At 41.1% G+C, this 17,808-nt stretch overlaps 1 long non-coding RNA gene across 1 annotated transcript; it reads right to left on the bottom strand.

Annotated features, from left to right (window-relative positions):
* Positions 1-1,728: 1,728 nt before the first annotated feature.
* LOC150045713 (uncharacterized) lies at positions 1,729-17,546 on the bottom strand. The gene is made up of 3 exons (XR_016532882.1): positions 17,460-17,546; positions 14,714-14,847; positions 1,729-1,989 (listed from the first exon to the last, which is right to left on the bottom strand). It is a non-coding gene; the product is annotated as an uncharacterized LOC150045713 (long non-coding RNA).
* Between the last annotated feature and the right edge of the window lie 262 nt (positions 17,547-17,808).

A 17,808-nucleotide genomic window follows, 5' to 3' on the forward strand; every position in this document is an offset into this window, starting at 1 on the left:
GTTGCCCCTTCTGAGAGTGCTCTCTGCTACCCTCTGGTTATGAAATCTTTGATCTATCCCTTCATTGTCTAAGTTAGTAAAAATATACTATCTAATGGGATAGGAATACTTACATCAATTGTAAGGCCTCTCACTACCTATGTATTTTATTCTTTTATAATTCTTTGTTAATGAGCTTCTTTGCATAATATCCCAAAACACCATTATACTTACTTATCAACTACATTGCACATGCACTAACTACTTTCTCGAGACTGTGCAGGCTATCAGTATAATTTATGTGCTTTTCTTAACTCTCCCTCATCAACTAACCCTTATGGTGCCATCAACTAGCCAAATCTTGCTCCCTAGAATTTTAGTCGAGAGATTTTTGCTTGTTTGTTTGTCTGGGTTTTTTTTTCCAGTCAATAGTCTACACTCATGTACAATTCCTTCAGGAACAAGGATAATGCTTATGACCTGCATTGCAGTAGGGAAATTCTTTATGCAAAAGTTCTTCAGTTTCTTTGAAATCTCATAGGTCTTCATCCTCACTTTCTGGAGGTCTAAAACAATGTGGAAAATCACAAATTGATGTGTTAAATTGAATATAGCCAGAAAAGTATGCTTTTTTTGAAAAGAATTTTCTACCTGTCTTGCACTCAGTAGTAGAGTGCTTAACTAGTATGCACAGAACTTGGAACCTTTACGAGACAGACAAAAATAAATATATAAAACCCAGTTAAACCTAAAAAATTCCCTAAATACGGTTCTTCTCACTTTCTCTTTCTATTCCCTAATCACCACGTAGTCTTGGTTAAGGATTTTTATTATCACTTTCCTCGGTAGTTGTAACAACCTTTACTTCCATGCTTCCCCTTATAGTCTCCAAATATCCTACATACAGACCACTACCAGATCAACTTTCTAAACCTATGACTTTGGTCATGTCACTCTGCTTCTCAATGCATTGTCACTTCCAACAGCAATCTCTACAGAACTTCAGGATGCTGAACATTGCAAGATCCAGCACAGAGAGCTCTTCATGGTCCCTGGGTTTCACTGCTACGATAGCCCTGTATCTTTCATTTCATTTTTTTTTGCCAGCCCTGGGCTTGAGCTCAGGGCCTGAGCACTGTCCTTGGACTTTCTCAAAGCTAGAGCTCTACCACTTGAGCCTCAGCACCACTTCCAGCTTTTTTTCTATGTATGTGGTACCGAGGAATCGAACCCGGGTCTTCGCGCATGCAAGGCAAGCACTCTACCACTAGGCCAAACTCTCGGCTCCTGTATCTTTCATTTCTATGGCAGAAAATAAAAGCCAACCAAGAAAACCAACACCAGCAAGTTATCTGTAAACATCCATCATACAGGACACAACATACCCTTTGAATATTCATGAGTCATAGAAGAATAAGCATCCTGGTTCTCCCTATTAGAAGTTACTAGAAATTAGATAAGCTATGAGCAAAAATAGACAGAAATGTTGAATGAGAGTACAGAATAAAAGAGCTATCAGAGAAGAGACTGTTACTATGGAAAAGAATCCAGCTCTTCAGCAAGAGACCTCATAATGAATCAATTGTCAGTTGAGCCGAAGCATTTGTGAATGAGATGCCTTCTGTTGATGAATGAATGCAGTTCCATAATTCACAAAGTCTGACTCAAAATGGGCCAAATGGTATGAACATGATTTAATGATGGATGACTACATACAGCTTTTTTCTCTTCACTTAGAGTCCTTTCAATTTTACTCTGTCCGTCGGTCGTTAGTAAACCACAGACAGGTTGGGAGAGAAAATTAGTCATTTATGAGCTGACTACATAATTATCCACAAAAATACTTTCCACACTGATAAGCCTTTTGATCAGCTACTGAAGTCTTTAGGCCAATAAAAAATCTTTCAATCATAATTTTATCCCAGTCAGCAGAGTTTTCGGTACTTAAGTAGAATCCTGGAACCAATAAATTTCTTCTGTTTTCCTTTTGAGGCTGGACCACCATCATCCCTACAAAGTAGGACCATATAAAATATGATTAAAACTTCCAAAGAGTCTCTCAAAGTCATAAAATTAGAAAGTCTCATTATTTTGTTCTAATTGTCCCAATTTTAGGCTCATGAAGTCCCTCTCTTAACTTGTCCTCTGCAAAAGCTAACAGGATCGCTGACCCTAATTTTGGAAGGACAGTCATGGTACAAAATGTGCTCTGACCGAGCCTTCTGTCACAAGCAGGTTCCGTTCGGGGAATAGATTTTATTTAAACAAAGATATCCAGAAGTTTCATCACAGCCTCACGTTCAAAATAGAGTTCTGTTTAGTCATCTGTCCTTCCAGAGATAAGAAAACAGATGCAGATAATGAACCCTGCCACATTTAACGTCTCTAAAATCATGATTCAAAAGCTGTCCGACTCTTCATCAAACCAGAAATAAATATGTAGAGGAACATGGAGCTCTGTACGTAATTCTGTCTCTAACCAGCCTCTCTAGCCTGGATCAAAGCAGACATGTCTTCTTAAATCTTGCCGCTAGAGGGAGTAAAACCCAGCAATCTGCAAACTTTCTGCAGGCTGTTCACTTTTCTCTTTAAGCAAATGCTCTTCTGCTCAGCTGCCCCCACGGGGACACACACACACACACACACACACACACACACACACACACACACTGGTGTGCCGTGTTAATTCTGAGGTTACCATTTCTAAAAATAATTTTCTGAAAAATCACCCTAGGGGGGCAAGAAGCACACAGGAAAAGTGACAAGCAAGTGAGTGGGAAGCTGCCTGCAGGCTTAGGGTGGGGTTCAAGAAAGAGTTCAGAGCATCACTCTGGTTTGCATGGAGGGGGTGCCAGACTCACTGATCCCCAGTGGAAGCTCGGGTTGTCAGGAAGCCCTAGAAATAAAGAACAACTTTTGGAAGAGAAGTGACAGACTTGCTTTGGCCAAATGGTGGCTGATGAACAAGTCTTGCCTTCCCCATAACCCACAATGCATAGGTCTACTACCCAGCATAACTATCAGAAGATAGCAACAAGATGGGAGGTGTCCATGTGTGTTTGTGTGCTGGAAGATGGTGTGTGCTGGTATGCACTGAGAGATTCTGTCCATTTTTCTTTCCCATATTTCCTCTCTAGTCACACCAGCACCTGGTAGATTATTACCATTTGGTATTTGGAGGTTGGTTTTCAATTTTCTCTCTTCTTTCTTTCTCTCTCCTTCCTACCTTCTTTCCTTAATTTTTCTATTCTGCTCTAAAATCCCTTGAAGACCTAAAGTAAGGAATTGCCCTAGTGGAATTTCTAACCCCCTAAAGGTTATTTTGGGCCCTCTTAATTTGGACATGCCTTTTGTGTAAGGGAGTTGGGAGTAAGGGAGTTGGAAAGGAATTCTCTTTAGGACCCAGACCTGTTTCCAGCCACTGCAGTTTTTCTTTCCTCTGCCACATGTCACCTTATAGTGGAGAGTTAAACTCAGTTGCCCTTCACTAAGTTACTCCCCTGGGGAACAGGGATAGGCTTCCACATTCAAGTCCTGGAAATGCCATGAACCTAGAGCATCCAAGCCAGCTGTTTCCCTGTCACACGGTCCCCAGGTTGCACAGGCCACAGTCCTTCCAGATGTCCCTCCAGACAGGAAGCTGGAGGACAAGCCTTTCTTGAGGCTCCCTGATTAATTTATGGAAGAATTTACTCTATGGGCATGCTGGGGAAGTTCCTTCTGTGAAATATATAACTCTGTGTGAAGAATATCAGACTGGGTATTAACAGAATTCGGGATTTTAGTGGTGGCCCACTTTGTAGTGTGTGTGTGTGTGTGTGTGTGTGTGTGTGTGTGTGTGTGTGTGCAGGTCTAGTAGCTTTAACTCAGGGCCTACACAGTCCCTGAGCTTGCTTTGTTCAAGATACGCTCTACCATTTGAGCCATAGTCCTACTTCCAGCTTTTATGGTAGTCTTGTGTGTTTTGCTGCCCAGGTGAACTTCAAACCCTGATCCTCAGGTTTCGGCCTCCTAATCCACTAGAATTACAGGCTTAAGCCACTGGTGCTTGGATGCGTGCAATTTGATTTTAGGTATTTCACTGGATTTTTCATGGTCTTAAGTTTCTTCTTTATAAAATGAGAATGGGAGAGGAAATTTTCTATTAGATCTTTTCTGCCTCAAAAGTTTCATAGTCTCTGACTCAGAAACATAAGAACTATTCGACCCTATCTAACCCACTACCTAAAAGTCGAAAGAGAAAAATCTACAGTAAAGTGCATATAACCCCAAAGTGATTAGATGTACTGTGTAGGAGGAAGCAAATTTAGAAGGAAACAAGCTTCATTTGTTGTATCTGCTATGGTTATCTGTGAACCATGTGCCCATGCTGCCAAAGTCAGCGCGTGGTGGAAGGAGGAGGGGAAAGGAATCACACAGTCAAATGTCAAGTGTTGAGCACAGACTTTGAACTCTCCCACTTACAACTTCCGGTAACTTTTGTCTCTGCTTTTGCACAAAGAAAAGAAACAGAAGAAAGGAGAAAGAAACAGTGAGAATAGAAAAATAATCCAACTATTAAACTATCATATAGGTCTCATGCAAAAATTAGGCAAATGATATCTAAGTTTCTTGCCCATAATCTGGGACTCTCTTCTTGGGCTGTTTTTTAAAAAAATGAAATCCTTGGTTAAGACTCAGCTAATGCTGAATTCCAGGCCACGATGGCGTTCTCATTTGGCCAGCATAATTGGCACACATGTCTCCCCCTGAAAACAATTAGGTCAGGATAGAATAAGAACATTCTGGAAGAGCTAGTCCACAGGAGAAAAGTTGTTCCTTGAGGAATATAAAACATATTTACGAACTAATGAGCAATAATAAAATGCTATACAGTTTAAAGAGTGATTGCAGGGTTGTGCTTTGCAAAGGTCAGGTGCACGAGGAGTAAAACATCTCTAAGTTATAATCTAAGTGGGCTCATGATTGGCTCAGGGTTGGAGTGAATGTTGATGAGGGTGTGTGCTTATACATACACAAAGAGGAGACCTTTGAAGAACAATGACCATATAAAACAAATTGCCTTTCACTGTAACCTCTTCTTTCATGAGGGTAGCCAAGTGAATACAGAAAAAGCCTGCCATCTATGTCCCCAAGTCTCTTCAGTAACCACATATCAATTCTGATCCTATTGGGTATAAATGACAGCTCCTCAATTTGTCTGTGGACCCTGAGTATGCCAGTCACTCCACCAAATAATCAGATAAACTCCATAGCCACTCCGTCAATGGAACACTTAATGTCTTTCTGCAATTTCTAGACCATCACTTAAGGTTGCATTCATTTGGTGGTATAGGGGGTTTGGAGATCCAAACTCAGGACTTTGTACTTGTAAAGGTAGGCACTCTATCACTTGAACCATGGCTCGAGTCCTTTTACCACGTAGCTGTTGTTCAGATAAGGTCTTATGTTTTTCCCAGCATTTTCCATCGAGCCATGTTCCTTCTTTCTATGCCTTCCATGTAGCTGGGATGATGTATGGCTCCACACCCAGTTGATTGTTTGAGATGGGATCTTGAAAACTTTTTGCCTAGATTAAGTTGGATCATAATCTTCCTGATGTGTGCTTTCTGAGGAACTGGCATCATAAGTGTAAAAATACCAAACCCAGTCTGTGAGAGAATTTTAGTCTTTCAAATACAGCCTTGAGTTAGCTGTCTTCTCTAATAAAAGTATAAACGCCAAAGAGTACGGTATAAAAAGAGCTGATGACCAGGAAGGATCTCAGGGCTTACCAGATATGGTTGACACTTGCATCAGAAAAGCATGTTGGAAATCAAAGCACTGCGGGATTGCTGAAAGAGAGGAATTCATGTAAGATCATCAAGAGACTGTCCACTACATCATTCATGACATCTTAGTTCAAGGAAATGGACCTGGCCAGATTGCACAATGGAAGGAAAAAAAAAAAAATTCCTAGCCGTTCCCATTGGAAATCACCAATGGATGAATTCTAGACTGTCCCAGTGTACTTATGGTGCAACTACTTGTATATTGGCAAGATGAGATGGGAAATGAAGACTTCATGAAAAAGCTGAGAGGGGCACTGGGAGTGTAGCCTCATGGTAGTGTGATAACCTAGCATGCATGAAGCCCTGGGTTTGATTTCCTGGAACCACATACACAGAAAAACTCAAGTGGAAGAGTGCTAGCCTTGAGCAAAAAGTGTCCAAGGACAGTACCCAGGCCCTGAGTTCAAGTCCCAGGACTGACCAAAAAAAAAGAGAGAAAGAAAAAAGAAAAGAGAAAGCTGACAGGGTATTCCTCTAAACCCTGTGCAGTTCTGTGTCAATCAGATCCCGTGAGTTTTTGCATTATCCTGATCATCCCTTATTACTTCCCAACTCCACAAGAGAAAAAAAAATAAGAATTCACAAGCAAAGGATGAGGAAGTGGGAGAGGTTTTCTTTCTGTAGAGAGCGTCCATGATGGTGAGGGAGGGGCACCTGAAAATCACCTCTCTAGCCAGAGAGGCAAGACACACAGGGACTGTAAAAGCTCAGGAGGCCTGGAGCAAGTGCTCCAAACCCAGAAACCCCAGAAGCCAGCCCTGGATGCTTGGCTCCCTGGACCTTTCAGTCACATCCACTCCCACGCCCTACTCCTTTGTCCCTTAGCCCTGAGTGAGGGTTCTTGCTCCCTCCCCCACAGCAGAGTTGACTCCATCTTCAACAGCCAGCTGCAGTGTGTAGGGAAAGAGGGCCCTGTCATGGCTGTCTCTTGTGTGTTATTGTTAGTGTTACGTTACAAATCCCATTTCCATGCCAGGGTCCCTTGGGGGTCATAACCAGGAGAGGTCATGACCTTGTCAATAAACAGAACCCCAATCCTTAATGTAACCAGTTTGTATCCGCTGAGCCAGCTTCATGGGTTTATAGATTAGATTGCTTTCCTGGGCAGAACTGATCAGAGAGGCATCCATGGAAATGGTAAGGCATATGCCTGAGAAAGCGGATCAGAGTTGGAGCTTGGTAGGTGAGAATCAGACAAAGAAAGAGCAGATCATTCCCCAAACTTCCTATCAGGCAGGCCAGGTTGTCTTAGAGCATTTCTTGCCACCAGACCAGCTCCTCTGACTGACTCCTAGCTGAAGTTCCGTTATCTTTCAATGATCCTTTACAAAAAGGAGTGAGTGCATGAGCTGAGGAACAGAGGTGAGAATAGAAGATGGGACAAAAAAAAAGAAGAAGGAATAAAGCCCCTGGAACCCCCTGTACTGTGGCAGCTGTGACTGACAAATGTACTCACAAGCTTTGTGAAAGATTAATCAATCTGAACTGATGTGGTTTGGGATTATTTTTTCTCCAAGAATATCTCACTAATGAATAATGATTAGGAGATAAAGGTAAGATAAGAAAGAAAAAAGAGAGGCCGGGAGTTTGGCCTATTGGTAGAGTGCTTGCCTAGCATGCACGAAGATCCAGGTTTGATTCCTCGGTACCACATACATAGAAAAAAGCTGGAAATGGTGTTGTGACTCAAGTGGTAGAGCTCTAGCCTTGCGAAAGTCCAAGGACAGTGCTCAGGCCCTGAGTTCAAACCCCACAACTGGTTTAAAAAAAGAGAGAGAGAGAGAGAAAAGAGCAGAAATTGTGCCCATTCATTAATTCGTTCATTCAACAGACATTGCTTAAGTATGTACTCTGCCAAGAACTCAAATCTAACTGGCACATAGGTGCCAGAAAAGAAACTAAGGGTAGGAAGTGCTTTGTTTTCCCTGTCCTTTATCTTATGTCCTTGTATCTCTAAAGCTTTTTCCACCTATCTTTGAGCCTCCAAAACTGTCATCCTTTATAGATTCCCTCATCTAGACAAAATAGTCCAGTCCAATGAGTGAATTGCAAAACAGCAGTGGACTCTACCCAGCAAACACAGTTTCAAAGTGGACTGCTGTTGTTTGGCCTGTCTCTAAGATACCACTAAGTGTTTATTTTGGTATATGTTAGGTGAAGAATGAGATAGTTGAGCTAAATGGGTGCTATTATTTCTGCTAAGTTAATTAGACTCAGTTACACAGCTGGAAAAGGACACGCAGACAGAGTCCAACCCTTCCTCTTTATATGTTAAGACCAAGCCTGGAAGAGAAAAGTATTTGCCCACAGTGACTCAGACTGGGATGCTAAAATATCTGGCAGGAAAGAGAAAGAGGCAAAGAAAAGAGGAGTGAATGGAGCTAAAAAGATGAGCAGACAGTCAAAGGCAAGCTTTCTTTCTTTGAGTCTTTCCAGGAACCCTAGAATCAAAGGTAGGGAACATTATTCAGATAAGTCAGACCAGTGACCTGGAACAGCCTTCAGGGAGGCCTTCTTTTTGTTCACATCCACCATCCCCCACATCTGTGTGTGTGTGTGTGTGTGTGTGTGTGTGTGTGTGTGTGTGTGTGTGTGTGTGTGTGTGTTGTGTGCCAATCATGAGGCTTGAACTCAGATCCTGAGAGCTATTCCTAACCTTTGTTTGCTTAAGGCTAATGCTTTGCCACTTGAGCCACAGTTCCACTTTCAGCTTTTTCTGTGATTTAATTAAAGAGTCTCACTGACTCTTCTGCCTGTCCTGGCTTTGAACCACTGTCCTCATACCTCAGCTTCTTGAATAGGTAGGATAACAGGTATAAGTCACTGGCACCTGGTTATCAACCTTGTGTCTTCAATAGCACCTACCTACACTAATTGCTCAGGAACTATTTGCAGAATGAGCAGAGATCCCTTGAAAGATTTTCATAGTTGAAGAACAGGAATGGAGGAGATAAAATTTATACATATAATATATATATATATATATCCCAGCTTCTGTTTATCAGAGCAACTATGAGGCTGTCACTTTCAGAATTAGGAAGATTTGAGTGATTTCAGTATTCGGTTTTCATCAATAGAGGGTTCTATAACAAAGATAGCCTGGCCCAATGACCCTATTTTGTAACTACTTGGGACCTCATTATCTGTTTTCTCCAAAACAGTATTTCTCACACAAAACCAGCACAACTACTTCTCAGACAAAGGCAAATGAAGACAAGAGCTTCAATTGCAGTGTCAGTGAATGATCCCACTTACCAGATCACATGACATGAATTTCCTGTGAAGCAAAAGGTAAATATGCTCAAAGTTGTTCAACTCCTTAGGTAGAAAGAGCTACAGGTGATAATCCAGTTCAGGTCCTTTCTGGCCTTTCCTCCACAAGCCAAGCCTTCAAGTGGTTTTTCCTAATGCTTTCAAAAGAGAGAAGCATCCAACCCAACTCAGTTAACCAGAGAAACCGCCCCACTGCCACCACAATGGATTGAGCAGTGAATCTTTTCCACTATTATTGTCAGTGTCCTGCTATCAACTGGGTAAATAAGTGAATATTACAGCTGAAAATAATGGAGCCTGAAGGAATTACATCATTTTCTTCTTTGCTGTTGTTGATTTGTTTTTCTTTTCATTCATTTTTATTGTTATTATAAAGGCAAAAATCTAGAACTATGTCCTTTAAAATCAGGAACAAGACAAGGATGGATCCACTCTTTATTATAGAACTGGAATTCCTAACAAGGGCAATAAGGCAAGAAAAAAACTGTAAAGGGAATCTGAAGAGGGGAAGAAAAAGTAAAACTCTCCCTCTTTGCAGATGACATGATCCTGTATTTTTAAAACCCTATTGATTCATTTCCTATGTTCCTAGAGCTGATTTGAAACTTTGGCAAAGTAGCAGGGTATAAAATCAACCCATAAAAATCAGTAGCTTTTCTGTATGCCAGCAATGAGAAGATTGAGACTAAAATCAGGAAAGCAAGCCCATTTGCAATAACCTTTAAAAATATCTAAGAATTTACTTAACCAAAGATGGGAAAGTCCTCTATTGGGAAAACTTCAAAAATCTGAAAAAAGAAATGGAAGGACATTTAAGGAAACAGGAAGATCTTCCATGCTCCAGGATTGGAAGAATTAACATCAGGAAAATAGCAATACTACGAGAAGCAATTTACAAATTCAGTGTAATACCCAACAAAAGCTCAACCACATCATTTTATTAAGGCCATAGGATTCCAGAATTGAAGAAGGAGACTTATTCTGTGATACTTTGCTGTATGCAACTAAGAAGTATACATTTGTTAAAATCACTGGGCTTCATCAAAATATGACTCAAGGGCATCAAAAGGCAAAGTGACTTCAGCCTGTGGGCCTTGCTGCTCTGAAAGCTGCTATCTGGAGATCAAACTTCACAACCCCCCTGACATTACTTATTGCCAATTAACAACCAAAACCTTGACAATGGAGCTGTGACTCAAGCAATAGAGCAGCAGAAGTGAATGAAAAAGCTAAAGTACAGCCCCTAGGTCCTAACTTCAAGTCCTAGTACTCCTTCCCCACACACATACAGTCACATACACAAGCACACACATGCACACACACACACACACACACACACACACACACACACACACTCACAGAGCTTTTACTCATACTAGCTATAGCTACTCCAAGCTCCTATCCCAAGCAAATCGGAGCAGGAAAGCATAGACTTAGTCGAAATTCCATTGCTTCTGAATACATGCAAGTTAATGAAAAGATACCCTAGGTAGGCAAATTGTGCCAGTGCAGAGAGAAACCAGAGAGACCCAGAAAGCAAGGGAGGGCTCCTCTCTAACTTCAGAGGAGCCAGGATGAGCTAGGCTGAGCCTCTGACCCAGGCCAGCCACCTCCCACAGAGCTGCTCTGCTAGCCTGTCTTTCTGCAGAGAGAGAAGGAGGCCTTTCACTTCTCTGGGTGTGCAGGAGGTTTGCGTGTGTTTGTTTAGAACAAAGCCTATACTTAACGGGCACAAATGAAACAGATTTTATAAATAGATGTGAGCATGAATGCTTTTTATGATTAGCTTGTTTTCAATGACCATGCCTGACCCCAGTGTCTGTGTTCAGCTAAGTAAATATTTCTATGGTGATAGTATACACAATACAATAGCCATTATTTAATGTTAATACAAGTACCATATGGGAGGTCTTATCATGCTAGAGCCCCAACGCATAATAAAAGCAGATAGAAATAGATAGGCAAGGGTGGGCCTTGTTATGTGGCCAGCTTGATAAGACATCTGCTCATGCAAAGCTGGTCCCACAAAGATTTATACAGTACGGAGTCTCCTGGGGAAACTGGAGACCAGATCAGATGATCATGAGTTCATTTTTTTCCCCTTTTATTCACTTAGTGACCTTGGGTAAGTCTTCATACTGATTGCTTAAACATCCATGGCCTCGTTTTCCAAAATTCCTGGGTCTCTATAGGTCTCTCAAGAGACTAATGAAGATTAATTAACACCTGGCTGGATCCCTGAGTGCTATATTTAGAACAAAGAAAGAAGGAAGGGTGGTACAGAAATCATGCCTCCTTATTTTAAGCCCTCCGGTATATAAAAGGAAGACAGGCCAGTAATATTTTTTTTTCATTTCTAAGTGGAAATTTGAAAAAAAAAATGGAAGTTTCCTGAGATTAGTAAAACAACCTTGCAGAGAACAAAGCCTCTTAGGAAATGTACTGAGTTGCAGACGTTGCCAGCTTACTTTTACCCAGGAGAGACAACTATGACTTTATGGTCCTGAAGCTAGAAATATTCTCTCCAGACAGAGGTCAGGTCACAGCAGTAGCACTTTCAGTGTGATGAAAGGGACACTTGGATGGGAGCCCCAGAACATCACATTATATAACTACAAAACATGGGGTTCAGGGCTCAGTCTGTCAATGTGTGTACATACCATCTGATGTTCTTTTGAACTTGCTACAACGATATAGGATGTTGTATAGACACCTTAGTCTTTTGGATCTATACACTTGATGAAAGACTTTGCATTTGAACATATGCTTTACCATTTTAGCCATGGTCCCAGCCCTTTTGCACTCTGCACTCTTTATTTCTCTTTCTCTCTCTCTCTCTCTCTCTCTCTCTCTCTCTCTCTCTCTCTCTCTCTCTCTCTCTCTCTCTCTCTCTCTCTCTCTCCCTCCCTCCTTCCTTCCCTTCCTTTCATCATGGGGCCTGAACTTAGTACATAGTACTCTCTCAGACCTGTTTTGCTCAAGGCCTGCACTCTATTACTTCGAGCTACAGCTCTACTTCCTATTTTCTGATGATTAATTGTAGATAAGAGTGTCACAGCTCTCCTGTCTGGGCTGGCTTTGAGCCTCAATCCTTAGATTGGGTAGCTAGGGTTTCAGGCATGAGCCACCAGTGTCCAGTTTGCTTTATGAGCTGGCTACTCTGGACTATGATCTCCTAGTCATGCTTCATATCCCCCCCACACTCACACAGAAAAGAAAAGAAAACTAGAATGACAAACAAACACTACCATGTCCTGCTTTTCTAGGTGGAGATGAGGTCTCAAGAACTTTCTACCCATGTTGTCTGTGAATCATGAGTTTCTTAATCTCTGTCACCTAGGTAGCTAAAATTACAGACATGAATCACTGTGACCACCAGGAAGAAAACCTCTTAATATTTGTTTTATACATTTTTATCCAGCAATGGCTTCTGCACCTCTGGTAGCACCTGTTCCCATAAATGTCACTGGTGGATGCCATCAATATCCCCAACTTCAGAACAATCTTAAAGATAATCTTGAAGAAGTTCCTTGCACAAAAGCCAAAATGAGCAGATGCAAACCTAAGACCCAAACCCAATTCCTGTGTTCCTTCTCTAAGACCCATGCTGATAGAGACTATTTGCATTTCTGACTTCTAAGTGGGACTTTGGCTAAGAGTGGAGAACGTGCCTGATTGATCAAGATTGCTGGAGGAACTCAGAGGTAGAATTGAGGGGGCATGCTATTGTCTCTGTTCCTTCTGGACATGTTGGTCTTTCACAAGCATTTATTTTTGGCTCCTTTGGCAATCAAACTAATTAAAAAATGAACATTTGGAGTGGTATGTGGCTCACTGGCAAAGCACTTGCCTAGCAATTGCAATGTCCTGGCTTCAATCCCCAGTACCAAAAAGGAAAAAAGACAAAAAAGAAACATTAATTTATCTCACTATCAGGGATGAACCTCAATACAGGAGAAGAGAGTACCCAACAGACACTGAAGGAAAGGGATATGAACTCCAAAGAGTAACACATTTCTGTACAGTTCATCATCAGAGGTCACCATCAATCTAAGAACAATATATTGTTAAACATACATTGAATGGACAGTCAGGATGTAGCAGTTGGTTAATACAGATTATGGTATGAGAGCTGAGAAAGAAATGATATGCATCTTTGTGGATAGATGACTGCGTTAATCCATTGTTCCATCTCTTTCTGTGTCTTAAATAAGAAGGTTTCTGTGTTCTAGGTAGCACCTCACTTCAGGTCCTGTATTAAAGGCAGCTACAACAGTGCCTAATCCAAATCCTCTAGTTAGGAGACTTCTCAGGCCCCAAACCAACCCTCCCTGCTTGGAAGTGGATTTTCCTATGGGTGACTGTGGGAATTGTGCGTGCACATGTGTTCACATGCCTGCGGCCTGCTTATTTAGTCGCAGAGGGAGGGGAGGAGATTGGCGAGCTAGAGTACTAACAGTACAGGCTGAAGAGCATGAACTGGTCTGTTGTGGATTTCGGCTCTGCTCTGCTTTCTTGACCCAACTGCTGTGTATGTTTCCTATTATTCTGTGGGTTTGGTTTGCACTGATGGGTGGGAAAAAGCTGGTGAAGCAATAATGGTATAAGTGAAAGCAATGACTCTCCAATGTCCTCGACCAATTTCCCACAGTCTTTGCTCGTGCCTCGGGGCCCTTCAGGGTTTAGAATTACAACTTTCAGTAAATATTCTTAGACTTGCACTGGCAGAGTGAACTAGCATCAGGTCTGTCATGAAACGCTTTCACAACACCACACTTAACAGCCAAGAGCCGATCAGAACTGAGGAATCATGTCAATGCTTGCAGTTAACATTCTCAGAGCAGGCAATACAGGAAGGGCTCTATTCCAATCCCTTTCGAGGATTTGCTGATTTAATCCTCACAGCAATCCACTAAGAGCTAAGTGCTACCATGATCCACTTTTGAGGATTCTGAGACACAATATCAGGGCACAGAGAGGTTCAGAGGCTTTCCAAAGTCTCAGATGCTGAGATTGATCTGGATAGTCCACAGGGCCTCAACAATGCAAGTGCTGTCATTCTTCAGGAAGTCCTCAATGGAAAGAAAGGACAAAAGCAGAGGTTATCATCACTGTCTTCAGTAGGGGTTATCATCACTAGATTAAAAAATGGAATACTCAGAAAATGCAATAACCTAGAGACATTTCTTAAAGAAAGAACTCTTAAGTTTCTATCCATCTATGGTGGCCAGTCATAGATTCATGACTAAATTATTATATTCCCAGAATTTGACTGTCAAGACCAATGGGAAGACTGTTGAGTGGAGAAATAATTGGGATTTTGTCTGCGGAGATCTTGTGACATAATGGCTGGTTACTTATCTGCTTAATCCTTTTTCTAGTTTTGGTGACACATTGCCAACCCCCACACCCATCTTCCTTTTAGTTAGTTTTCCTAAGTATTTTGCATAATTAAGCTATATAAACTAATATTTGTCATTGACATTTGTTTCTTTTTTACTTTCCAATGTACCTTATATCATATATTAGCATATCTTTACAGTCTATCTTCTCGTTTCCCAAGCCACATGATTTTGGGTCAGCTGCAATATCTTAGAACTGCACCTCCTCAAAGAAGAACAATGACTCACTTCAAAGACCATTCTTTGAATATGAACACTGAAGACCAGGTAGAACAGGAATGTTGGTGAAGAACAAGATTGAACCAATGACATCAAGAACCTCAGAATCCAGGCAGTAGGCGATGTAAACTTGTTCAACGACTCTAGAAAGCAATACAGAAGTTCATCAAGAAGGTAAACACTGAACTACCCCATGATCCAGCAATTCCACTCCTGGTCTTTATCTAACAGATTATAAACCAGGATACAGGAAAACTATCAGCACAACCATGTTCATTGTGGTATTACTCACCACAGCCAAGGTATGGAATCTCCCTAGACACCCTTCCATGGACAAATAGATTAAGAAAATGTGGTATTTTATGTACAATGGGATTTCACCCATCCATTAGAAAGAATGATATTGTACTATTTGTAAAGCAATGGAAAGGCCTGGAAAAATTATGTTAAGTGATGTAAATAAAGTCTAGAGAGACAAAAGATACACGGTTGCCCTTATATATGGAAGCCAGATTTAGTTTATAAACTTAAAACTATATACCTAGGGTGGTATGCAATTGTACCTAAATGTATTAACTGACATATGGTAAGTTCGAAGGAGATTACAAATAGTGTAATTTCTTAGAAAGGAAAAGTCAAAATTCAGCAAAACAAACACCAGGAAGTGGGTACTTGAAAGGGGTGGGGCCCAGGACAGGGTTAGAAGAATGAAGAGAAGCGGGAAAATATGCAATCAAGAAATCAATGTATGTCCTACAATCAAGAAGAGTGAGGGCAGGCACTGGTGGCTCTCATCTATAATCCTAGCTACTCAGGAGGCTGAGATCTGAGAATTGCTATTCAAAGCCAACTCAGATATGAAAGTCTGTAAGACTCTTATCTCCAGTTAAAGACCAGAAAACTGGAAGCAGTGCTGTGGCTAGAGCCTTGAGCTGAAGAGCTCAGGGACAGCACCCGGCCCAGAGTTCAAGTCCCATGACAAGAAGAAGAAAGAAGAAAAAGAAGAAGAAGAAGAAGAAGAAGAAGAAGAAGAAGAAGAAGAAGAAGAAGAAGAAGAAGAAGAAGAAGAAGAAGAAGAAGAAGAAGAGGAAGGAAGAAGAAGAAGGAGAAGAAGAAGAAGAAGAAGAAGAAGAAGAAGAAGAAGAAGAAGAAGAAGAAGAAGAAGAAGAGGAAAAAGAAGAAGAAGAAGAAGAGGAAGGAAGAAAGAAGAAGAAGGAGAAGAAGAAGAAGAAGAAGAAGAAGAAGAAGAAGAAGAAGAAGAAGAAGAAGAAGAAGAAGAAGAAGGAGGGAGGAGGAGGAGGAGGAGGAGGAGGAGGAGGAGGTGGAGGAGGAGGAGAGGAGGAGGAGGAGGAGGAGAAGGAGAAGGAGAAGAAGAAGAAAGAAGAAGAAGAAGAAGAAGAAGAAGAAGAAGAAGAAGAAGAAGAAGGAGAAGAAGAAGAAGAAGAAGAAGGAGGAGAAGAAGAAGAAGGAGAAGAAGAAAGAAGAAGGAGAAGGAGAAGAAGAAGAAGAAGAGGAGGAAGAAGAAGAAGAAGAAGAAGAAGAAGAAGAAGAAGAAAGAAGAAGAAGAAGAAGAAGAAGAAAGGAGAAGAAGAAGAAGAAGAAGAAGAAGAAGAAGAAGAAGAAGAAGAAGAAGAAGAAGAAGAAGAAGAAGAAGAAGAAAGGAGAAGGAGAAGGAGAAGGAGAAGGAGAAGGAGAAGGAGAAGGAGAAGGAGAAGGAGAAGGAGAGGAGAAGGAGAAGGAGAAGAAGAAGAAGAAGAAGAAGAAGAAGAAGAAGAAGAAGAAGAAGAAGAAGAAGAAGAAGAAGAAGAGGAGGAGGAGGAGGAGGAGAGTGAGGGAAGGGATAAGTAGGAAAGGATAGGAAAGGGATGGGGAATATTGAAAGGACTGACATTAATCAAGATGTGCTGTAGTCATAAATTGCTTTGTTAAATGGTATCTCTTTTGTACGACTGAAGATTAAAAAACAAGGCAGAGACACAACCACTCGAATGTAATTATTTGAAAGCTGTAGCTAAATAGTCATTTCAGTTCATAATTTACTCTATACTTCTGCCAACATTCTATAAGATGCTCATTGCTTTACTTTGTGCCAAATTTGACATTATTTACAGATATTAATATAGTATAGATAGATCAGATACTCAGGAAGCAGGACATTTATATTTTTTCTTACAGAATGTTTCTTAACTAAATCCAATCTACTAAGGTAGTTAAACTAGGTAAGTTATCTAGTCATCCAAATTCACTGGCTTATTACCAACTATATTGCATTATAGGCATACAAACACCTGTATTCTGTGTATATGAGTGTATATATGTGTACTTGTGCACATGTCCCAGTACTAAGGCTTGACTCAAGGCTTAGCTCTCTACCACTTTTACTTGAGCCACAGCTTTAGTTATGCTTTTGGCTGATTAGCTGGAGTTCAAAGTCTCACTGACATTCTTGCCAAGGCTGGATTTAAAGAGTAATCCTCAGATCTCAGAATACTGCTTTATTTGTGTGTGTGTGTGTGTGTGTGTGTGTGTGTGTGTGTGTGTGTGTGTGTGAAAACTGGAAGAGAGGAGCTGCACGATGGTATCTTTCCTCCAGAAACCCATTTTGAACTCCACATTAGATCAGAGAGATCCAATGAAGAAGTGGCTCTAGACCTTTCTATGCTGTCAAAACACCAGGGCTCCTTAAACCTAGACAGTCAAATACTAGGGTTCAAGACTTAAGGCGTATGGACTCCCCAGACAAAGTCAACTTTACCTGCTATGACACTATCCCATAGTTGAAGAATCCAGGCCTATTGTTTGTCCCCCGTGTCTCTTTCTGTCTCTTACATGTGTGATGATAATCTGTATCTGGTTGCCTTAGCAACTGTCAGAACTGGCATCTCTGTTTATCTCAGAACACTTGGTGGTTTCTAAAAACAGGTGTGGCTTGGTTGAGTACAGCACAGCCACAATATTTTTAAGAAGTTGCTTTGACTCTGGTGGCTTTTACCAACTTTGTTAATGTCACTTGGTCTCTCTCGGGGGCTATTTGTTAACTCTCTGGAAGTCTAGTCTCTAAGTTCTTTTCTTTTTTTCCTCAGTATTTTATGAGACACAATACT

Source organism: Megascapheus bottae, chromosome 27 (assembly GCF_031878675.1).
Source record: "Megascapheus bottae isolate mThoBot1 chromosome 27, mThoBot2.hap1, whole genome shotgun sequence".
Classification (NCBI taxonomy): domain Eukaryota; kingdom Metazoa; phylum Chordata; class Mammalia; order Rodentia; family Geomyidae; genus Megascapheus; species Megascapheus bottae.